This window comes from Salvelinus alpinus, chromosome 15 (genome assembly GCF_045679555.1).
Source record: "Salvelinus alpinus chromosome 15, SLU_Salpinus.1, whole genome shotgun sequence".
Taxonomy (NCBI): domain Eukaryota; kingdom Metazoa; phylum Chordata; class Actinopteri; order Salmoniformes; family Salmonidae; genus Salvelinus; species Salvelinus alpinus.
Genome location: NC_092100.1, coordinates 10,977,163 through 11,002,397, shown reverse-complemented (window position 1 = coordinate 11,002,397; position 25,235 = coordinate 10,977,163). Strand labels below are relative to the sequence as shown.

At 44.3% G+C, this 25,235-nt stretch overlaps 1 protein-coding gene across 1 annotated transcript in view; it reads left to right on the top strand.

Moving 5' to 3' along the window:
- The window catches only part of ptprsa (protein tyrosine phosphatase receptor type Sa), a 454,642-nt gene that overhangs the window by 209,653 nt on the left and 219,754 nt on the right, over positions 1-25,235 (top strand).

Genomic DNA, 25,235 nt, shown 5'->3' with positions numbered 1-25,235 from the left:
GAGCGACTTACAAATTGGTGCATTCACCTTATGATATCCAGTGGAACAGTAGTATGGCCTAACTGAAGAGCTCAGTGACTTTCAAGCTCACAGAACGGGACCACCGAGTGCTGAAGCGCGTAATGTCCTCGGTTGCAACACTCACTACTGAGTTCCAAACTGCATCTTGAAGAAACATCAGCACAATAACTGTTTGTCGGGAGCTTCATGAAATGGATTTCCATGGCCAAGCAGCTGCACACAAGCCTAAGATCACCATGCACAATGCCAAGCATCAGCTGGAGTGGTGTAAAGCAAAAACGCGTTCTCTGAAGTGATGAATCACTCTTCACCATCTGGCAGTCTGACGGACAAATCTGGGTTTTGTGGATGCTACCTGTCCCAATGCGTAGTGCCAACTGTAAAGTTAGGTGGAAGACGAATAATGGTCTGGGGCTGTTTGTCATGGTTCAGGCCAAACGTGTAAGTCAGATAAGAGTTTATGTCTGTTTGCCTCTACACATCCATCTTCTTAGTCTATCTGTGTGTCGTCCCATCTCTCCCCATACCACGGCTTTGCCAAATGACGTACCATCTAGTAGTAATACGATACAGTTATAGGTAGCATTAGCTAGCGTTAGCTAGCGCTAGTCGGCTGTACCTGCACAAAACTGTATTTTTCATCCTACAGCTTGTTCTCCATCTTCTTTTTAAATAGTGAGGCAACATTTTCAGAACTTTTATTTCCATGGCTGATCAAAACTCATTTTCTCATACTCTCTCATTTCTCTGCAGCAGACATATAGTGAACAATATGTTTGGAACATAAAATTGCAATAAAATCGTTGTATCGAATCGCAATACATACAGTTGAAGTCGGAAGTTTACATACACTTACGTTGGAATCATTAAAACTCGTTTTTCAACCACTCCACACATTTCTTGTTAACAAACTATAGTTTTGGCAAGTCGGTTAGGACATCTACTTTGTGCATGACACAAGTCATTTTTTGTAAACAATTGTTTATAGACAGATTATTTCACTTATAATTCACTGTATCACAATTCCAGTGGGTCAAAAGTTTACATACACTAAGTTGACTGTCCATTTAAACAGCTTGGAAAATTCCAGAAAATGATGTCATGGCTTTAGAAGCTTCTGATAGGCTTACTGACATAATTTGAGTCAATTGGAGGTGTACCTGTGGATGTATTTCAAGGCCCACCTTCAAACTCAGTGCCTCTTTGCTTGACATCATGGGAAAATCAAAAGAAATCAGCCAAGACCTCAGAAAAAAATTGTAGACCTGTAGACCACAAGTCTGGTTCATCCTTGGGAGCAATTTCCAAACGCCTGAAGGTACCACGTTCATCTGTACAAACAATAGTACGCAAGTATAAACAACATGGGACCACGCAGCAGTCATACCGCTCAGGAAGGAGACGCATTCTGTCTCATAGAGATAAACGTACTTTGGTGCGAAAAGTGCAAATCAATCCCAAAACAACAACAAAGGACCTTGTGAAGATGCTGAAGGAAACAAGTACAATAGTATCTATATCCACAGTAAAACGAGTCCAATGTCGACATAACCTGAAAGGTCGCTCAGCAAGGAAAAATCCACTGCTCCAAAACCGTCATAAAAAAAAGCCAGACTACGGTTTGCAACTGCACATGTGGACAAAGATCGTACTTTTTGGAGAAATGTCCTCTGGTCTGATGAAACAAAAATAGAACTGTTTGGCCATAATGACCATTGTTCTGTTTGGAGGAAAAAGGGGGACGCTTGCAAGCCGAAGAACACCATCCCAACTGTGAAGCACGGTTGGCAGCATCATGTTGTGGGGGTGCTTTGCTGCAGGAGGGACTGGTGCACTTCACAAAATAGATGGCATCATGAGGCTGGAAAATGATGTGGACAGATTGAAGCAACATCTCAAGACATCAGTCAGGAAGTTAAAGCTTGGTCGCAAATGGGTCTTCCAAATGAACAATGACCCCAAGCATACTTCCAAAGTTGTGGCAAAATGGCTTAAGGACAACAAAGTCAAGGTATTGGAGTGGTCATCACAAAGCTCTGACCTCAATCCTATAGAAAATGTGTGGGCAGAACTGAAAAAGCGTGTGTTTTGGCAAGGAGGCCTACAAACCTGACTCAGTTACACCAGCTCTGTCAGGAGGAATGGGCCAAAATTCACCCAACTTATTGTGGGAAGCTTGTGGAATGCTACCCGAAACGTTTGACCCAAGTTAAGCAATTTAAAAACAATTCTACCAAATACAAATTGAGTGTATGTAAACTTCTGACCCACTGGGAATGTGATGAAAGAAATAAAAGCTGAAATAAATCATTCTCTCTACTATTATTCTGACATTTCACATTCTTAAAATAAAGTGGTGATCCTAACTGACCTAAGACAGGTAATTTTTACTCGGATTAAATGTCAGGAATTGTTTAAATGTATTTGTCTAAGGTGTATGTAAATGTCAGACTTCAACTGTATATAATCACTACCTAAGTATTGTTAGGTTCTGAACAGCGTAAAAACTCCCTCGGGATTTACCCCTTAGGACTTAACATTCGCAGGAACCACCCTGCTCGGGTTTACCTTCCAGGACTTACCCTATACCATAAATCCAAGACCTGCCGTAACACAGTGGGACTGCTGAATAAGCTCAGGCTTTCTAGGTCCGTATCCTATCATTTGTATTCAGCCTACGACTCTCATCTCCACAAGATGTCAGAATGAGTAGTAACAGGTGTAGGAACTGTGCCTACCTTGTTTTTGGTTCCGGCTCCTGCTCCACTGATTTGAACTCTCAAGTTCGACTGTAAATCGTGGTGAATCCTGCCGACAACGCCAATAATAAGGTTCTGAACAAACAGAGTAAAAACTCATGGACAACTTGAAAAAGCTCAAACCAAGTTTTTTCAACCACTGGGTCATACAGCTGCAAAGATAACATACAAGTCACAGAAGCACATATTTTATATCTTCCAACTAGGCGGTGTCACCTCCTTGCATGTCTAATATAACCAATCCTTTTTTTGTGTTAGGCAGGAACATAGTAGGTTCCTCTTACTGGTATTGTCATGGCCCTGCCTAACTCTAGGACCCTCATGGGAAGTGAGGATGTATTTGTGAGATAGGACTGTAATCAGATGTTCTTCAATGTGGGCCCCTGTGGCCCCTCTTCCAGCTGTATCGAGTTGAGTTTCACATCCCTCATGGTCCCGGTTCCTCAGCAACTGGCCTGCCTAATCAAGAACTGAAACTAGACTGTTACCCTTTGCCTCCCTCATTAGGAGCATTCATATTGAACAATAATATATTTGAACAGATAATGAACTTTCTACACTTCTCCTTTTCTCACTCAGTACCTTTCCTCGTCACTCAGTAACTTTCCACACGCCAAGTTCCTCTTTACACTTCCTTGACCCTGGTCTGACCAATCGGAATCCACGCTTCAAGACTGTTTTGATCACGCGGACTGGGATATGTTCAGAGTAGCTTCAGAAAATAATAGCGGCAGTCATGGGTGAACAGGGAGTACAGGAGGGGGCTGAGCTCGCACCCTTGTGGGGCCCCAGTGTTGAGGATCAGCGAAGAGGAGTCGTTGTTTCCTACCTGGGGTGCTGAAGGTCTCCCATCTTTCCATCTCCCATCTTTCCCCTGTCTCCTCCTAATCTCCCATTTTTCCTGTCTCCTCCTAATCTCCCATCTTTCCCGTCTCCTCCTAATCTCCGATATTTCCCCTGTCTCCTCCTAATCTCCCATCTTTCCTGTCTCCTCCTCATCTCCCATCTTTCCTCTGTCTCCTCCTCATCTCCCATCTTTCCCCCGTCTCCTCCTCATCTCCCATCGTTCCCCTGTCTCCTCCTAATCTCCCATTTTTCCTGTCTCCTCCGAATCTCCCATTTTTCCTGTCTCCACCGAGTCTCCCATTTTTTCCCGGTCTCCTCCTAATCTCCAATCTTTCCCCTGTCTCCTCCTAATCTCCCATCTTTCCCCTGTCTCTTAATCTTCCATCTTTCCCCTGTCTCCTCCTATTCTCCCATCTTCCTGTCTCCTCTTAATCTCCCATATTTCCCCTGTCTGCTCCTAATCTCCCATATTTCCCCCTGTCTCCTCCTAATCTCCCATTTTTCCTGTCTCCACCGAGTCTCCCATTTTTCCCCGGTCTCCTCCTAATCTCCAATCTTTCCCCTGTCTCCTCCTAATCTCCCATCTTTCCCCTGTCTCTTAATCTTCCATCTTTCCCCTGTCTCCTCCTCATCTCCCATCTTTCCCCTGTCTCCTCCTAATCTCCAATCTTTCCCCTGTCTCCTCCTAATCTCCCATCTTTCCCCTGTCTCTTCCTCATCTCCCATCTTTCCCCTTTCTCCTCCTCATCTCCCATCTTTCCCCTGTCTCCTCCGAATCTCCCATTTTTCCCGTCTCCTCCTAATTCCAATCTTTCCCCTGTCTCCTCCTAATCTCCCATCTTTCCCCTGTCTCATCCTCATCTCCCATCTTTCCCCTGTCTCATCCTCATCTCCCATCTTTCCCCTGTCTCCTCCTCATCTCCCATATTTCCCCTGTTTCCTCCTAATCTCCCATTTTTCCAATGTCTCTTAATCTTCCATCTTTCCCCTGTCTCCTCCTCATCTCCCATCTTTCCCCTGTCTCCTCCTAATCTCCAATCTTTCCCCTGTCTCCTCCTAATCTCCAATCTTTCCCCTGTCTCCTCCTAATCTCCCATTTTTCCTGTCTCCTCCTAATCTCCCATCTTTCCCGTCTCCTCCTAATCTCCGATATTTCCCCTGTCTCCTCCTAATCTCCCATCTTTCCTGTCTCCTCCTCATCTCCCATCTTTCCTCTCTCCTCCTCATCTCCCATCTTTCCCCCGTCTCCTCCTCATCTCCCATCGTTCCCCTGTCTCCTCCTAATCTCCCATTTTTCCTGTCTCCTCCGAATCTCCCATTTTTCCTGTCTCCACCGAGTCTCCCATTTTTCCCCGGTCTCCTCCTAATCTCCAATCTTTCCCCTGTCTCCTCCTAATCTCCCATCTTTCCCCTGTCTCTTAATCTTCCATCTTTCCCCTGTCTCCTCCTCATCTCCCATCTTTCCCCTGTCTCCTCCTAATCTCCAATCTTTCCCCTGTCTCCTCCTAATCTCCCATCTTTCCCCTGTCTCTTCCTCATCTCCCATCTTTCCCCTTTCTCCTCCTCATCTCCCATCTTTCCCCTGTCTCCTCCGAATCTCCCATTTTTCCCGTCTCCTCCTAATTCCAATCTTTCCCCTGTCTCCTCCTAATCTCCCATCTTTCCCCTGTCTCATCCTCATCTCCCATCTTTCCCCTGTCTCATCCTCATCTCCCATCTTTCCCCTGTCTCCTCCTCATCTCCCATATTTCCCCTGTTTCCTCCTAATCTCCCATTTTTCCAATGTCTCTTAATCTTCCATCTTTCCCCTGTCTCCTCCTCATCTCCCATCTTTCCCCTGTCTCCTCCTAATCTCCAATCTTTCCCCTGTCTCCTCCTAATCTCCAATCTTTCCCCTGTCTCCTCCTAATCTCCCATCTTTCCCCTGTCTCTTCCTCATCTCCCATCTTTCCCCTGTCTCTTCCTCATCTCCCATCTTTCCCCTTTCTCCTCCTCATCTCCCATCTTTCCCCTGTCTCCTCCGAATCTCCCATTTTTCCCGTCTCCTCCTAATTCCAATCTTTCCCCTGTCTCCTCCTAATCTCCCATCTTTCCCCTGTCTCATCCTCATCTCCCATCTTTCCCCTGTCTCCTCCTAATCTCCCATATTTCCCCTGTCTCCTCCTAATCTCCCATTTTTCCTGTCTCCTCCGAATCTCCCATTTTTCCTGTCTCCACCGAGTCTCCCATTTTTTCCCGGTCTCCTCCTAATCTCCAATCTTTCCCCTGTCTCCTCCTAATCTCCCATCTTTCCCCTGTCTCTTAATCTTCCATCTTTCCCCTGTCTCCTCCTATTCTCCCATCTTTCCTGTCTCCTCTTAATCTCCCATATTTCCCCTGTCTGCTCCTAATCTCCCATATTTCCCCTGTCTCCTAATCTCCCATTTTTCCTGATTCCACCGAGTCTCCCATTTTTCCCCGGTCTCCTCCTAATCTCCAATCTTTCCCCTGTCTCCTCCTAATCTCCCATCTTTCCCCTGTCTCTTAATCTTCCATCTTTCCCCTGTCTCCTCCTCATCTCCCATCTTTCCCCTGTCTCCTCCTAATCTTCAATCTTTCCCCTGTCTCCTCCTAATCTCCCATCTTTCCCCTGTCTCTTCCTAATCTCCCATCTTTCCCCCGTCTCCTCCTAATCTCCCATCTTTCCCCTGTCTCCTCCTAATCTCCCATCTTTCCCCTGTCTCCTCCTAATCTCCCATCTTTCCCCCGTCTCCTCCTAATCTCCCATCTTTCCCATCTCTTCCAAATCTCCCATTTTCCCCTGTCTCCTCCTAATATCCCATCTTTCCCCTGTCTCCTCCTCATCTGCCATCTTTCCCCTTTCTCCTCCTCATCTCCCATCTTTCCCCTGTCTCCTCCGAATCTCCCATTTTTCCCGTCTCCTCCTAATTCCAATCTTTCCCCTGTCTCCTCCTAATCTCCCATCTTTCCCCTGTCTCATCCTCATCTCCCATCTTTCCCCTGTCTCCTCCTCATCTCCCATCTTTCCCCTGTCTCCTCCTAATCTCCAATCTTTCCCCTGTCTCCTCCTAATCTCCCATCTTTCCCCTGTCTCCTCCTAATCTCCCATCTTTCCCCCGTCTCCTCCTAATCTCCCATCTTTCCCCTGTCTCCTCCTAATCTCCCATCTTTCCCCTGTCTCCTCCTAATCTCCCATCTTTCCCCCGTCTCCTCCTAATCTCCCATCTTTCCCGTCTCTTCCAAATCTCCCATTTTTCCCGTCTCCTCCTAATCTCCCATCTTTCCCCTGTCTCTTCCTCATCTCCCATCTTTCCCCTTTCTCCTCCTCATCTCCCATCTTTCCCCTGTCTCCTCCGAATCTCCCATTTTTCCCGTCTCCTCCTAATCTCCAATCTTTCCCCTGTCTCATCCTCATCCTCATCTCCCATCTTTCCCCTGTCTTTCCTCTCTACTCTGTGCAGTTTAAAAAACAGGGAGAGAAGCTCACACACACACTCACACACCGCCACCCCCAACCCAGAGCTCTAAACACTCTCTCCACCAAGCCCTCAGCCACACCGGCCCCCCTTGTGTTCCTGTTTGCAATAAACAGTACCACACGTACAAACTCTCTCTCTCACACACACACACACACACACACACACACACACACACACACACACACACACACACACACACACACACACACACACACACACACACACACACACACACACACATCCAGTCCATCCATCTTTCCGTATCTCTCTCTGTCACTCCCTCCTTTCTCACTCTCTCCACCTCTATCCTCCCAATGCTTTTTGGTTCCATGCACCTGTGGGCTTTATGTCTGATGAACGTGATGCTGCATGCACACACACACAAACACACATGCATACACAAACACACACACACACACACCAGATTTGCCCAGGAGTGCAGTCATCCAATCATATTTTCTCCCACCTGCTCATCATGATGGAACAAAGAGCCCCGCATTAGTCTCTCTCTCTCTCTCTCTCTCTCTCTCTCTCGCTCTCTCAATTTCAATTTAAGTGCTTTATTGGCATGGGAAACATATGTTAACATTGCCAAAGCAAGTGAAGTGGATAATAAACAAAAGTGAAATGAACAATAAAAAATAACAGCAAACTTTACACTCACAAAAGTTGCAAAAGATGGTGTTTGTTTTCTTGTGGCAACAGGTCACAAATCTTGCTGCTGTGATGGCAGACTGGTATTTCACCTAGTAGATATGTGAGTTTATCAAAATTGGGTTTGTTTTCGAATTCTTTGTGGATCTGTGAAATCTGGTCATACATTTGGCAGGAGGTTAGGAAGTGCAGCTCAGTTTCCAACTCATTTTGTTGGCAGTGTGCAGATAGCCTGTCTTCTCCTGAGAGCCAGGTCTGCCTACGGCAGCTTTTCTCAATAGCAAGGCTATGCTCATTGAGTCTGTACATAGTCAAAGATTTGCTTAAGTTTGGGTCAGTCAGTGGCCAGGTATTCTGCCACTGTGTACTCTGTTTAGGGCCAAATAGCATTCTAGTTTGCTCTGGTTTTTTGTTAATTACTTGACACATTGGAAAGAATTATCTTTTTGTTTTCTCATGATTTGGTTGGGTCTAATTGTGTTGCTGTCCAGGGGCTCTGTGGGGTTTGTTTGTGTTTGTGAACAGATCCCCAGGATCAGCTTGCTTAGGGGACTCTTCTCCAGGTTCTCTCTGTAGGTGAATGCTTTGATATGGAAGGTTTGGGAATCGCTTCCTTTTTGGTTGTTGTAGAATTTAACGGCTCTTCTAGATTTTGATAATTAGCGGGTATCGTCCTAATTCTGTTCTGCATGCATTATTTGGTGTTTTATGTTGTACACTGAGGATATTTTGGGCAGAATTCTGCATGCAGAGTCTCAATTTGGTGTTTGCCCCCTTTTGTGAATTCTTGGTTGGTGAGCGGACCCCAGACCTCACAACCAAAGGGCAATGGGTATTCAAGTATTTTTTAGCCAGATCCTAATTGGTATGTCGAATCTCATGTTCCTTTTGATGGCAGAGAAAGCCCTTCTTGCCTTGTCTCTCAGCTCGTTCACAGCTTTGTGGAAGTGACCTGTGGTGCTGATGTTTAGGATGAGGTATGTATAGTTTGCCATGGTGTACTGTCACTTTATGGCCAGATAGCACTGCATTTTTCTTTATACTTGTGTTTCCCAATAAGCAATGTAGTTTTGTTTTGACTGTGTTGCAATTTGGTTTATTCTGATTAATTGGATGTTCTGATCCTGAGGCTTCAGTGTGTTAGTAGAACAGGTTTGTGAGCTCAGCCCCAGGACCGGCTGGATGAGGAGACTCGTTTCTTTGCTCAGCTCTTGGCATTGCAGGGCTTGGTAATGATATGAGAGGGGGTCACTGTATTTGAGCTGTTTCCTGAACTTAATTGCATTTAAAAAATATATATATTATTATGTTTATTAGTGAATATTGGGCTAATTCTGCCTTGTATTCATTGTTTGTAGTTTTCCTCTTACATAACTCTGCAAGCAGGTTTTCAATGGGGGTGTTTGTCCTATTTGGTGGAATCTTGTTTTGCAAGTGGACCCCACACCTCACTGCCATAACGTGCAATTTGTTTAATGACACATTCAATTATTTCAATTTGAATTTGTTTTTTAATGGCATAGCATGCCTTTAGTGCCTTCTCTCTCAGTTAATTTCATTTTTTTATTTAACCTTTATTTAACTATGCAAGTCAGTTAAGAACAAATTCTTATTTACAATGACGGCCTACACCGGCCAAACCCAGACAACGCTGAGCCAATTGTGCACCGCCCTATGGGACTCCCATTCACGGCCGGTTTTGATACAGCCTGGATTTGAACCAGGGTGTCTGTCGTGACGCCTCTAGCACTGAAATACAGTGCCTTAGACTGCTGTGCCACTCGGGAGCCCAACTCATTTAGGTATCCAGTTGAGTTTATTTTTAAACCTAAGTAATTGTAGTGAGTGCAGTACTCTATATATTTTGTACCAATTGAGAACTTTGGTCTAATTCCCTGAGATCTGGACCTTCTCTGGAAAATCATTTTTGTATTTTTAGGGTTTACTTCCAGGGCCAGCAGGCACAGGTCATCTGCGAAAGAGCAGGCATTTAACCTCTGAATTGAATACCAGGGGCTGAGGATTTTTCTAGAATACTGGCCAATTCGTTGATGTAAATATTGAAGAGCGCAGCGAAGGCCCCACCCCTCGTTAACCTTTCTGGCGCAGGCGTTCCGCTAGCGATCCACCTCGACAACATCCGGTGAAATTGCAGAGCGCCAAATTCAAAATACAGAAATAGTCATAATAAACATTCATAAAAAATACAAGTGTTATACATCGGTTTAAAGATTAACTTCTTGTTAATCCAGCCGCTTTGTCAGATTTCAAAAAAGCTTTACGGCGAAAGCATACGATGCGATTATCTGAGGAGCGCCGCGCATACAAAAGCATACAAACATTTTACAGCCAAGTAAAGGAATTACAAAAGTCAGAAATAGCGATAAAATTAATCACTTACCTTCGAAGATCTTCACAAGAGTCCCAGCTACACAATAAATGTTTGTTTTGTTTGATAAAGTCCCTCTTTATATCCCAAAAACGCTGTTTTTTGTTGGAGCATTTTGTTCAGTAATCCACTGGCTCAAAGGCAGTCAAAACATGCAGACGAACACATCCTAATAGTACCGGTAAGGTTTGTTGAAACATGTCAAACGATGTTTGGAATTAATCCTCAGGTTGTCAATTGTCTAAATAATCGATAATATTTCAACCGGACAATAGCGTATTCAATAGAAAGGAAAAACAACGAAGGGCGCGCACTCAGTCACGCGCGCAAACCAGCACTGCATGCTTCTACAGTCCACTGAGAGAAAGGTCTCATTCTTCTTCTTTTTTCAGAAAACAAGCCTGAAACAATGTCTAAAGACTGTTGATATCTAATGGAAGCCATAGGAACTGCAATCTGGGTCCTAACCCACTAGATAATCTATAGGCATTCAATTGAAAATAATGAATTTTCCTCAGGTTTTTGCCTGCCATATCAGTTCTGTTATACTCACAGACATTATTTTAACAGTTTTGGAAACTGTAGAGTGTTTTCTATCCAAATCTACCAAATCTAATATATGCATATCCTATCTTCTGGGCCTGAGTAACAGGCAGTTTACTTTGGGCATGCTTCTCATCCAGACGTCGAAATACTGCTCCCAAGCCATAAGAAGTTAAATAATTATGTTATTTTCTTGCCATTTTTGAGGCTGCATGTATTGCGATATGTTTTACCCCCCACACCACCTTTAATAACTTTGTAGAATAATCCTGTATGCCAGACAGAATCAAATGCTTTTTGGGAAGTCAATAAAGCAAGCGTACCTTTTTTTATTTTTTTATTTTATCAGGATGTGTAGGATGTAAATATTATCGGTCGTGTAATGTTTTGGTATGAATCCAATTTTGCTTTTACTCAAGACATTGTTCTTATTAAGGAAGTATAGAACTCTTACATTTATCATACTACAGAAAACCTTCCCCAGGTTACTGCTCAAACAAATGCCTCTGTAATTATTAGGGTCAAATGTATGATTCCTTGATTCCAGATGTCAGGGAATAACCTACACTTAGGACCAAATGGTGTCTTCATCACCAACAAACTAACATGGTCCAAGCACACCATGACAGTCGTGAAGCGGTCACAGCACCTCAACTAACCAGTGCCTCCGCACATTGACTCTGTACCGGCACCCCCCTGTATATATTGTTATTTTTTACTGCTGTTCTTTAAATGACCTGTTACTTTTATCTCTTATTCTTATCCGTATTCTTTGAAACTGCGCTGTTGGTTAGAGGCTCATAAGTAAGCATTTCACTGTAAGGTCTACACCTGTTGTATTTGGTGCATGTGACTAATACAATTTGATTTGATTTGAAATTAAACAGTTTTAATATAGCCAATTGAAATATTGCACTAGTGTTCTCATTTAGAATGCCATCATGTTTTTTCTTTATTTGAGGGCCTGACGTTTCTTATAGAGCTTCTGGTCAGTAATTGGAGAGTCCAATGGATTTTGATTGTTCTTCATAGCTTTATCTAATCCATTCAACTTCTCATGAATTTGGCATTGTTCTGCGATTGCATCAATTTGAATGGTGTTGTAGAGTGTTTTAAAATGGGCTGTCCATATGTCACCATTTTGTATCGCTAATTCCTCTAGTTTCGATTTATAAAAAAAATAATATATAGAAATTGTTTGTGTTTATGGACTCAGTTAGTGTTAGCTGCTTGCTGTTGTACTGGGCTTTATTGGTTCTGAGTGTACGTTTATAGAGTGTTAAATGAAGGCTATAGAGCAATGAAGGCATAATTCTGTGCTTTTTTACTGAGAATTTTACTATCTGTATCGAACCAGTTGTCATATGTAGTCATTTTTGGTTTCTTCTCAATTTCAGTTGTGCTTCTTTTGCCGTTTTCCTGAATATATTGTTGATTTTTACTTCTAGATTAGTGCGTTCTTTGCTGTGAGTGGATTTGGTATCCAGAAAGTTATCTAAGAGTGTTTGGATGTTTTGGTAACTGGTTGCTTTGTGGTATTCTTCTGTGCTGTTTTGGGCCCATCTGTATGAATGTCTGATGTTGTACAGCTTACTGGGATGTGACTGTGTGGTTGTTTCCATGTCTGTTCTTTTGAGGAACAAGGTCATTTGGCCGTTATCAGACAAAGGTGTTAGTGGCTTGACAGTGAATGAGCTGAAGAGAAAGGGTCAATGTCTGTAATCATATAGTCTACTGTGCTGTGGCCAAGAGGTGACCAATAGGTGAATCTCAGAGTCCCCCCTAACCTACCATTGACAAAGTACAGACCCAGGCTCCAACAGAGCTGCAATAGACCCATTCCGTTTTTGTTGATGTTGTTGTCACTGTTGTTTCTATGGTGGAGATTAAGACAGTTAGAAACAGTGTGGTCTGTAATAAAGCTGTCCCCTCGTGTGCTCGTTAGATCAGGTAGTGTTCCTATGCTCGCATTTGTGTCCCCATAGATGAGCACATTTCCCTGGGCCTGGAAATGGCACATCTCTTCCTCAAGGGTGGGGAATATCTCCTCTGAGTAATATTGGTATTCTGTTTGGGGGGGGGTATATATTGTGCAAAAGGAACACATATTTTTCTGTCAGTACAAGTCATTTTTTCAGTTTTAACCAAATGTGATATTTATCAATTTTGAGGGGATCAATTATATTTTTATAAATCTATCTACCCATGGTAATAAATCTAGCTATGCCTTGGTAATCTAGCCACCGCGTGGTAATCTAGCTACCCCGTGGTAATAAATCTAGCTAACCTGTGGTAATAAATCTAGCTACCCTGTGGTAATAACGCATCGGTTTGTATCACACTGTGTGTATATGTGAGAAAGAGTGTGTGTGTGTGTGTGTGCGCGTGTGCGTGTGCGCGTGTGTGTGTCTGTGTGTGAAATCCCCTGCTAACAGCCTTGTTTTGAAAGGATCATAGTGCTCCCTCATTTTCTAAATTGCCTGTGTACTAGAGATGGGCAGGATTGTAGGGTCACCTGGCAAAGCAAGGGGTCACTCCTCTTGATTGACCAATCACAAGTTTTGCTCCTCGTTTTTGCCCTCCGATTTCAGAGAAATGCCAATACTTGGAGGCATCTAAGCATTGGTTCTGTTTGGGCGATGTTTGTGTGTATCTGTGTGTGTGTGTGTCTGATCTCTGCGGGGTGAAAGAGCAAAATCATTGGGTTACCCACTTCCTTTCCAAACAGGGCCAAATTTCAGCGTCCTTATTCCTACACTTCTCGACACACACACACACACACACACACACACACACACACACACACACACACACACACACACACACACACACACACACACACACACACACACACTATTTAAAGGCCCTGTCCCTCCGTCCATCCATCCAGCCAGCCAGCCAGGGTGTGTCCGTGAGTCTGCCCACAGCTCCCAGGGCCACCATTATCCTCCTCGTCCAAAAAGGACACCATGAGCAGCAGAGTCGTCGCCCAGAAATAGCCAACACCAAAACAGCTGGCTCCACTGGCCTATTTGTTCTCCTGCGGTCAGTTACTTTGCTTCTCTCCACCATAAAAGCACCCATTTCCCTCCTTCCCTGGCCTACTAGCCAATCCCCAATGATATTGAACAATAAATGAGACCCTCTGTATTCCACCCAATGTTTAGATGTTCTTGGAATGTACACACACAGTATTATATTTATGCATAAACATAATAAACACAATGTTACTGCTCCGTGACCACCATTACAACCAATGTGGTGGAAATTGATTTTCTAGTCAGCATATCTCATTTTTGGGAGGGTATTGTGTGCAGTAAGCGAGGACAATATTGAACACTGTGATGTCTATTTGCCGCCAGTATTTATGCCCCCTGTCCTCTGTGCAATCTGCTGAAGAGTAGCTGTCCTGCCGTGGGGGGGGATGGGAGGGTGATGGGGGGGGGGGTTCAATTGACTATTATTTATGTACAGTGCTGTGTCACTCGATCCAGAAAGCTTTTCTTTTTTGCTCTACTTCAAAAACCGAATTCCTCATTTATAGTTGTTAAGTTCAATTGTTCTTTAACATTTCACGTAGCCAATCTGGTGGGCTGGAGCATTTTGGGGACTCTAGTACAGTAGGTCTCGTGCTCTCACCTCTCGCTACGTAATGACAGTCTAGTCTCTTTGGCCTGATTGGCTGATTACGTGCTGGGATTGCAACTAGTGTTTCAAACAATACAGTAGTTCCACCTGTTACCAACAGGTGTCCCCATAGTGGACTCAGGCTTAGACTGCACTGCATCTATGCATCTAAATGTATATTCCCATTATATGTTCCAATTTATTCCCCTCCAGCCTGTACCACAGGAGGCTGTTGAGGGGAGGACGGGCTCATAATAATGGCTGGAATGGAGTGAATGGAATGGTATCAAACACATGGAAACCTTGTGTTTAATACCATTCCAGTGATTCTGTTCCAGACATTACTATGAGCCCGTCCTCCTCAATTGAGGTTCCATCAGCCACCTGTGGTACACTGACTCTCTGTGCTGTGTCTAGCACAGGATTGGCTGGTATATAAAATGGGATCTGTTTGATTTAAGAGGTCAAGGAACAACATTTGTACCAGGATTTATTCAACTGTTATTGATTTTAATGCGATTGCATAAGAAAGCAAATGAGCTAAGATTTATGTGGATTTATATGCTTAGTCACCCACAGGCCAGTTACATATGGACCAGGTGTAGGGAACCCTGGCCCGCAGGCGCTTCATGTTTTTGATTGAACCGACACGGAAGACCATGTGTATTGTATTTAGGCAGTCACTGAACTGATCAATTAGCTCAGTTAGTCAGGCAAGGTGCCTAGTTGGAACAAAATCCTGCAGTATCTGCAGCACTCCAGGACCAGGGTTGCCTCTACCCCTGGCAAACGCTGTTAGTAACAATCCGCCATTTTGTAAGTTTGCCTTCTAACGTTATTATGTGGTATGTGTATTGCACGACACATAAGCTCTTGTCAACACATTCTGTTACTTCTTACTGCCAGGGCCTAGCAGTACAATAAGCATTCTTATTCTGCCCTTTTTCCCAGTTTCTTTTGGTTATTTGGTCCACTAGTTTGAGCGATGTTGTTCGAGTAGAGTTTGACAGAACAATGTAGGTGATTGAAGTGCATGAAAGGCGCCAACCCCTCCATGAGAAATGAATTCACCCACACCAGCAAGGTGTCCTTTTGAAATTGTAACGTGTCAAACGCTTTGATGAGTATTCTCCTCAAGTTTACATCTTCAAAGGTTTTAGAAATGGAGGAATATAATATCATTTAATGCTTGACCTCCATGTGATTTAGATAAGAGCAGAATCTTCTGGACAGATAGAAGTTTTTCAAAATGCGGGACTTTACATTTCTACCATGATGATTTGTTTTGCTTTTGGCTTTTCCAGTTGAGCACTTGATGGGTTTTATGTGCAGCGCTTGGGTTTTCAGGTTGAACATGGGTATGGCAGTCAAGATGGAGACTGACCTTGTGATTGTTTTCATGCCTTGTTGAATTCGAGCAAAGACAGTGATGTTTTCCATTAACACCAGAACGTTCCAATTACCCAGTGTCATGAACAGAAGGCTGTGTCTTTCACTATATTCAGATGGACTGTCTATCTAGATGGACTGTCTATCAGACCCATTTTGTGGGCCTCTTGTTACATGCTTCCACAAAAGATGAGGCCCTGAACTGTCTTCGGCTCTCAGCAATTGTAGGCGTCCTTTTCATTCGGGAGTCAACAAGTGTCAATTGCCTGAAGAGACTCCGAATGACACAATTGTTCCCATTGCGCTAACGCATCTGATTGCACGGCCATTTTGAAATTGACTCTTAAACTTTAATATCCCACAACTTTAACTGATTTACATATTAAGATTTACTAAGATTGAGATTTACTTTTTGTCTACAATTTGTATTGCATGGTTGGACTTGAAGTTTGACCCCTGGCATTAACACACTCAGAACTCGCATTTCCTTCCCACATCCTGCAGTCAGTTTCTGTTAGCTAGCCTACTGTGCAACCTCATGTCCACATTCACCTCATGATACATAGGAGAAGGAGACAAAGTGAAGGAAAATTATCATTATTATCTCACTTGAAACAGCGGATGCTTGGTCTGGGCCTCCGTAGCGCCAACCCCTTGGCCCAGTTGGACTGTAGTGAAAAGAAGAAGATAGCCCGCTTTGATGTTCTGGTCTGACAATCCAATCAGCACGCTCAATTTGTGAATTACTGCATCCAAGATGACTCCTCCACTGCCTAGCACCGAGAGCTAATCCCAATTAACCTGCCTTAATTGAAAAAGCAATTGTTTCATTAAGTCGTTAGATTCGCTAGGAAAGGCAAGGATTACATTGGGTGGAGAAAGGGCCAAATGAGTCCTCAGACACGACACTACATGGTGCAGGATTTGCATGCGCCAGTTGTTTATTGATGGGACTATTTTCTCTCATGAGCAAAGATCTAAGATCAGACCTACACCAGTCAATAATTGACAGTGAGGGGTAATTTGCCCATATATCCTCCAGCATCGCCACAGCTAGCTTGGGGAGCCTGGAGTATCCTCATACATCAGACCTCTGTGTTAGTGATTCAGGTGACAGTTTACACCACTGATGTAACGCTGTAGTGGGGAACCGAAGAAAGCAGGGACTCTCATAATCCATTTGTCCCCTGGAGGCCCAACCGATCACCTCTTTATTTATTTATTTTTACATGCATCCATGCTGCTCCAATTGAGACCATTTCTTTTCTTCTTTCCTTCTTCCTTTTCACGATTCAACGTCTTCTTCATAGCAGTCAATTAGCCAAGAGGAGCAAACTCCTGAAAGAGCAGGAGATAGAGGGGTATAGAAACAGAGGACGGTTTCCATAGCGATGATTCCTACTTGAATTGGTTCCTGATTGATGGGGGCTTGGTGTGTTAAGGCCTGGAGGGTGCTGGCGTGTTGAAGGCAGAGGGGATGTTAAGCCAGGCCTGGATCTAGCCTGTCAGGGGTTCTATAACAAGGGGCTAGCATGCTGACATCTGTGGATGTGGGCCTGCCGAGCACTGCTTAAGTATGTTAACAAGGTGCTGACTTCTTGAAACGTTATACTTATTTTCTACATTACTAACTACTACAGTACATGTATTACCATCCAGCAATGAGAAAGGATTGTGTCCTGTCAGAACATGCATCCAAACACAATGAGGTAATCCCATTATAATGTGCATGTTTGGTTGGTTGTGTAACAATAAAGCTTATGTGGCCCTCAAATATGACAGTTTCTAAACCAGCAGCATTTACAACATTTTCTTACACAATAATCCCTGCAACCTCCCTCTACTGTTAATTTTGTCTGCGGTATTAGAGAGGCAGGTACAATTAGGTTTTGAATAGCACCTCTAATATTTCCAAATGTTGCTTTCTCCACCAAATAAGCCTGTAAAAGGTGTTATTGGCTGTGAAAGGTGCCTATTTCCATCAAAATGGAAGACAAGTGGCTTTTCCACCCCATTCAGTCGGTAGACGAGGTACAATTTTGTCCTCCACTGTCCTAAGCCACATCATCATCTCCCAAAGCCTCTCATCCATTACACTATTTGTCATTTAACCCTACTATAGCCCGATGTACCTACTTAATGGCAACGTGAAAGTACAGCAAATGGCTATTTGAAAGGAGACGGTGCCATTTCTCTTATAGCTGAGCTGAGCAGAGCCTACCACTCAGTATGGGGGATGCTACATTAGCAAAATAAGTGTATCCTTTAGACAGTATGGGTTAACCTTCGGCCTTCCCCGCTACCGGCCTTCCCCGCTACCGGCCTTCGCCGCTACCGGCCTTCGCCGCTACCGATTTTCCCCGCTACCGGCCTTCGCCGCTACCGATCTTCACCACTACCGGCCTTCCCCGCTACCGGCCTTCGCCGCTACCAGCAGTAGTTGGCTCAGGAAAGCTTAATTCTGTGTCCCTGTGAAGATGGCTCACTCCGCCCATCTCAGGTTATTTCTGCCTGGATGTTGTCTCCTGCTTGCCAGATAAACTGGGTCCTGTTTCCCTTATCAGTTTAAAGCTGTACGCTTCTCCATTTGAAAGAGGCCTGGGATACAGGGAGATACTGAGAGACAGCTTGACTACAGTGGACTGTGTCCTCTAGATGTCTTCTCAGCTGAGATGGAATGAGAAACACGAATAACAAAAGTCACAATATGATTAATTATAATGAAACGATTACCCACTGGTCAGTGATACGTCAGTTTGTTATTATCAAATTTTATGAACTGTTCAAGGCATGATAGTAATATTGTCTAGGTTCACCTAGATGATCATGTATTTTGGTGGAATTTTCTGATGTTGCTTATTGTGGTGGAATGAGAAAACAATTTATTTTTCCAAAAGCCAATTTCTATCATGCAATTACTGACTGCATGACCAGGGTGTTGATACTGAATAAATGGTCGAAATCATCAATAACACCAGCGGTACACCTGAGGCGGGAAGCAATTGAAAATGTTTAAAGGTTAATTATGCTGTTCTTGGTTGTCACACACATACACACATACACATACACATACACATACACATACACATACACACACACCTACACATAAACACACACCTACACATACACACACACACCTACACATACACATACACACACACCTACACATACACCATACACATACACATACACCTACCCATGCACCATACATACACATTGTATTGTCACGTCTCGTCCAAGGTGGCTTAGCAGTTCAGACGTCTTTTTCTGTTCCGTATTGTTCGTGTCCTGTATATATATATATATTTACACCTTTCTTCGCATATCTTTTATCTATTTTATTATCCAAGAACTCAACTACAAAAGCTTTCCTGCAAAAGCTTTCCTGCAACCCGCTTCACCAATTACAAAAAGTATTATTTACCTCAATCTGAAAATCCATCGTGGAAGCTAGCCAGGGGCTAATTCAGAAGCTAGCCTGAAAGCTAACCAGAAGCTACTCCGATAGCTAGCCAGAAGCTAATCTGTAGCTGCCCCGAAATTAGCCGGTTTGCTGGCTAGCGTTGGTGTTTCAGCTGCCCACGTTTAGTGGTCATCAGCTATTCCTTTAGCTCGATAATCTACCGGCACTTTTGTGCAACGCGACTCGGACCGGAGCATTCCGGGACTCTTTTTCTCTCAGTTTCCCCGGATTCCAGCCGCAGGCTCTGGACACTTGTACCTTGATTTCGCAGCTAGCTAGCTGCAAACCGTGTGACTATTGGCTTACGTCGACCCCGGAGCAAACTCTAATCATTCTGGAGCTAGCCAGCTGAGGAGTTCCATCACCATCCGGACCCGTTTCTTTTGTTGCTGCTGCAGATACGGAACCCCACCGGGCCTTCACGACTGACTGCCGCGACTGACTGCCGACGTTATCTGCCCGAGGGATTTATCCAACTGGCACTGTCATGTTTTGTCTTTGATCATGTCTTGTCCCTGTGCTTCCCTCTGCTGGTCTTATTAGGTTCTTTCCCTCTTTCTCTCTCTCTCTCTCCTCCTGCCTCTCTCCCTCTCCCGCTCTCTCTCTCTATCGTTCCGTTCCTGCTCCCAGCTGTTTCTCTTTCTCCTAACGACCTCATTTACTCTTTCACACCTGTCCCCTATTTTGCCCTCTGATTAGAGTCCCTATTTCTCCCTCTGTTTTCCGCTTCTGCCTGGTCGGATTCTTGTTTGATGTTTGCTGTTCCTGTGTCCTTGTTCCGCCCTGTCGTGTTCTTTGCCTTCTTCAGATGCTGCGTGTGAGCAGGTGTCTATGTCAGCTACGGCCAGTGCCTTCCTGAAGCGACCTGCAGCCTGTGGTCGCGTCTCCAGTCGTTCCTCTCTATTGACGAGAGGATTTCAGTTTCCTGTTTTGGATTAACCATTGATAATTCCAGGAGAATCTTTATTTGTTTAATACTGGAATAAAGACTCTGTTACTATTACGTCGCTTTTGGGTCCTCATTCACCAGCATAACAGGCACCTCCGTCCCGACGTTACCTGAACGCTCATCTGAGGCCCGCTAATCGTTAGCTGTCTTATCGGCTGCTATTTGAACAAGTATATTGGACAACTATTATTATTATTATTATTTATTTATTTTATTTTTTCCTTGGGTCACTATATCTATTTTGCCAATTTGGATTGATCCCCTCTACCACACGGAACCCCACTACACGGAACCCCACTAACCTACCGACGGAAACGCACGAGGTATCTACAAACAGACCTCCATCCTATGCTGCTACCGATAGCCATATACCCGGCCAGCTGTCTGGATCGCCACGACCCCAACCAACCTCTACTCACTGGACCCTTATTGATCACTCGATTAGCATGCCTCTCCTTAATGTAAATATGCCTTGTCCATTGCTGTTCTGGTTAGTGTTTATTGGCTTATTTCACTGTAGAGATTCTAGCCCTGCTCTCTATACCATATCCAACCTCTCAGTTCCACCACCCACATATGCGATGACATCACCTGGTTTCAATGATGTTTCTAGAGACAATATCTCTCTCATCATCACTCAATACCTAGGTTTACCTCCACTGTATTCACATCCTACCATACCTTTGTCTGTACATTATTCCTTTAAACTATTTTATCGCCCCCAGAAACCTCCTTTTACTCTCTGCTCTAGTAGCTCTAGGCGACCAATTCTCATAGCTTTTAGCCGTACCCTTATCCTACTCCTCCTCTGTTCCTCTGGTGATGTAGAGGTGAATCCAGGCCCTGCAGTACCTGGCTCCACTCCTATTCCCCAGGCGCTCTCTTTTGATGACTTCTCTAACCGTAATAGCCTTGGCTTCATGCATGTTAACATTAGAAGCCTCCTCCCTAAGTTTGTTTTGTTCACTGCTTTAGCACACTCTGCCAACCCGGATGTTTTAGCCGTGTCTGAATCCTGGCTTAGAAAGACCACCAAAAATTCAGACATTTTCATCCCCAACTACAAGATTTTCAGACAAGATAGAACGGCCAAAGGGGGCGGTGTTGCAATCTACTGCAAAGACTGCCTGCAGAGTTCTGTTATACTATCCAGGTCTGTTCCCAAACAATTTGAACTTCTACTTTTAAAAATCCACCTCTCTAAAAACAAGTCTCTCACCGTTGCCGCCTGCTATAGACCACCCTCTGCCCCCAGCTGTGCTCTGGACACTATATGTGAACTGATTGCCCCCCATCTATCTTCAGAGCTCGTGCTGCTAGGCGACCTAAATTTGAACATGCTCAACACCCCAGCCACCCTACAATCTAAGCTTGATGCCCTCAATCTCACACAAATTATAAATGAACCTACCAGGTACCACCCCAATTCCGTAAACACGGGTACCCTCATAGATATCATCCTAACAAACTTGCCCTCCAAATACACCTCTGCTGTTTTCAACCAAGATCTCAGCGATCACTGCCTCATTGCCTGCATCCGTAATGGGTCAGCGGTCAAACGACCTCCACTCATCACTGTCAAACGCTCCCTGAAACACTTCAGCGAGCAGGCCTTTCTAATCGACCTGGCCGGGGTATCCTGGAAGGATATTGATCTCATCCCGTCAGTAGAGGATGCCTGGTCATTTTTTAAAAATGCCTTCCTCACCATCTTGAATAAGCATGCCCCATTCAAGAAATTTAGAACCAGGAACAGATATAGCCCTTGGTTCTCTCCTGACCTGACTGCCCTTAACCAACAGAAAAACATCCTATGGCGTTCTGCATTAGCATCGAACAGCCCCCGTGATATGCAACTTTTCAGGGAAGCCAGAAACCAATATACACAGGCAGTTAGAACAGCCAAGGCTAGCTTTTTCAAGCAGAAATTTGCTTCCTGCAACACAAATTCAAAAAAGTTCTGGGACACCGTAAAGTCCATGGAGAATAAGAACACCTCCTCCCAGCTTCCAACCGCTCTGAAGATAGGAAACACTGTCACCACCGACAAATCCACTATAATTGAGAATTTCAATAAGCATTTTTCTACGGCTGGCCATGCTTTCCACCTGGCTACCCCTACCCCGGACAACAGCACTGCCCTCCCCTCTGCTACTCGCCCAAGCCTTCCCCATTTCTCTTTCTCCCAAATACAGTCAGCTGATGTTCTAAATGAGCTGCAAAATCTGGACCCTTACAAATCAGCCGGGCTAGATAATCTGGACCCTTTCTTTCTAAAACTATCTGCTGAAATTGTTGCCACCCCTATTACTAGCCTCTTCAACCTCTCTTTCGTGTCGTCTGAGATCCCCAAAGATTGGAAAGCAGCTGCGGTTATCCCCCTCTTCAAAGGGGGGGACACCCTTGACCCTAACTGCTACAGACCTATATCTATCCTACCCTGCCTTTCTAAGGTCTTCGAAAGCCAAGTCAACAAACAGATTACCGACCATTTCGAATCCCACCACACCTTCTCCGCAATGCAATCTGGTTTCAGAGCTGGTCATGGGTGCACCTCAGCCACGCTCAAGGTCATAAACGATATCGTAACCACCATCGATAGGAAACAATACTGTGCAGCCGTATTCATTGACCTGGCCAAGGCCTTTGACTCTGTCAATCACCACATCCTCATTGGCAGACTCGACAGCCTTGGTTTCTCTAATGATTGCCTCGCCTGGTTCACCAACTACTTCTCTGATCGAGTTCAGTGTGTCAAATCGGAGGGTCTGTTGTCCGGGCCTCTGGCAGTCTCTATGGGGGTGCCACAGGGTTCAATTCTTGGACCGACTCTCTTCTCTGTTTACATCAATGATGTCGCTCTTGCTGCTGGTGATTCTCTGATCCACCTCTACGCAGACGACACTATTCTGTATACTTCTGGCCCTTCTTTTGACACTGTGTTAACAACCCTCCAGGCGAGCTTCAATGCCATACAACTCTCCTTCCGTGGCCTCCAACTGCTCTTAAATACAAGTAAAACCAAATGCATGCTCTTCAACCGATCACTGCCTGCTCCTGCCCGCCTGTCCAACATCACTACTTTGGACGGCTCTGACTTAGAATATGTGGACACCTACAAATACCTAGGTGTCTGGTTAGACTGTAAACTCTCCTTCCAGACTCACATCAAACATCTCCAATCCAAAGTCAAATCTAGAATTGGCTTCCTATTCCGCAACAAAGCATCCTTTACTCATGCTGCCAAACATACCCTTGTAAAACTGACCATCCTACCAATCCTCGACTTCGGTGATGTCATTTACAAAATAGCCTCCAAAACCCTACTCAATAAATTGGATGCAGTCTATCACAGTGCCATCCGTTTTGTCACCAAAGCCCCATATACTACCCACCACTGCGACCTGTACACTCTCGTTGGCTGGCCCTCGCTTCATACTCGTCGCCAAACCCACTGGTTCCAGGTCATCTACAAGACCCTGCTAGGTAAAGTCCCCCCTTATCTCAGCTCGCTGGTCACCATAGCAGCACCTACCTGTAGCACGCGCTCCAGCAGGTATATCTCTCTAGTCACCCCCAAAACCAATTCTTCCTTTGGACGCCTCTCCTTCCAGTTCTCTGCTGCCAATGACTGGAACGAACTACAAAAATCTCTGAAACTGGAAACACCTATCTCCCTCACTAGCTTTAAGCACCAGCTGTCAGAGCAGCTCATAGATTACTGCACCTGTACATAACCCATCTACAATTTAGCCCAAACAACTACCTCTTTACCTACTGTATTTATTTATTAATTTATTTTGCTCCTTTGCACCCCATTATTTCTGTCTCTACTTTGCACTTTCTTCCACTGCAAACCAACCATTCCATTGTTTTTTTTTAGTTTTTATTTTACTTGCTGTGTTGTACTCACTTCGCCTCCATGGCCTTTTATATTTTTATTTATTTATACATATATTTGTTTGCCTTCACCTCCCTTATCTCACCTCACTTGCTCACATTGTATATAGACTTATTATTTTTTTTTCACTGTATTATTGACTATATGTTTGTTTTACTCCATGTGTAACTATGTGTTGTTGTATGTGTCGAACTGCTTTGCTTTATCTTGGCCAGGTCGCAATTGTAAATGAGAACGTGTTCTCAATTTGCCTACCTGGTTAAATAAAGGTTAAATAAAAATAAAAATAAAAAATTGTATTTAGAGACATACAGACGTAGACCCGTGGTCGTGCACACACACACCGATCCCTGCTCTCTCCTTCTCATAATGGCCAACTCTGTCAGATCCTCTGTTCTCAGCTGGGTATAAAACAGTGCCTGAGGCCAGGAGTGACTGGTGTCTTCAATCTGCTCCGGTTGCTCACTGGACTCTAAAGGCTTCCATCTCATGAGCTTACTCTCTTTTCTATCTCTCTCTTCTCTTCCTCTCTCTCTCTCTCTCTCTGGCTTTGTTTTTACCTCTTCGTCTCTCTTTCTCCCTCTTTCGCTCTCCCTCTCTCATTTATTTTTACCTCTGTCTCTCTCTCTCTCTCAAAAATCAAATAAGATGTAATTTGTCACATGCGCCGAATGCACCTTACCGTGAAATGTTTGCTTACAAGCACCTTAACCAACAATTTAGTTCAAGAAATAGAGTTAAGAAAATATTTACTAAATAAAGTAAAACATTTAATAAAAAGTAACCCAATAAAATAACCGTACCGAGGCTATATACAGGGTGTACCGAGTCAATGTCAGGTGGTACAGGTTAGTCGAGGTAATTTGTACATGTAGGTAGGGGTAAAGTGACTGCATAGATAATTAACAGCAAGGGGGGTCAATGTAAATAGTCCGGGTGGCCATTGGATTAATTGTTCAGCAGTCTTATGGCTTGGGGGTAGATTATGGAGCCTTTTGGACCTAGACTTGGCACTCTGGCGCCGCTTGCCGTGCGGTAGCAGAGAGAACAGTCTATGACTTGGGTGACTGGAGTCTTTGACAATTTTTGGGGCCTTCCACTGACACTGGCTAGAATATAGGTCCTGGATGGCAGGGAGCTTTACCCCAGTGATGAACTGGGCCGTTCGCACTACCCTCTGTAGCGCCAGATGCGAGAAGTTGCCATACCAGGCGG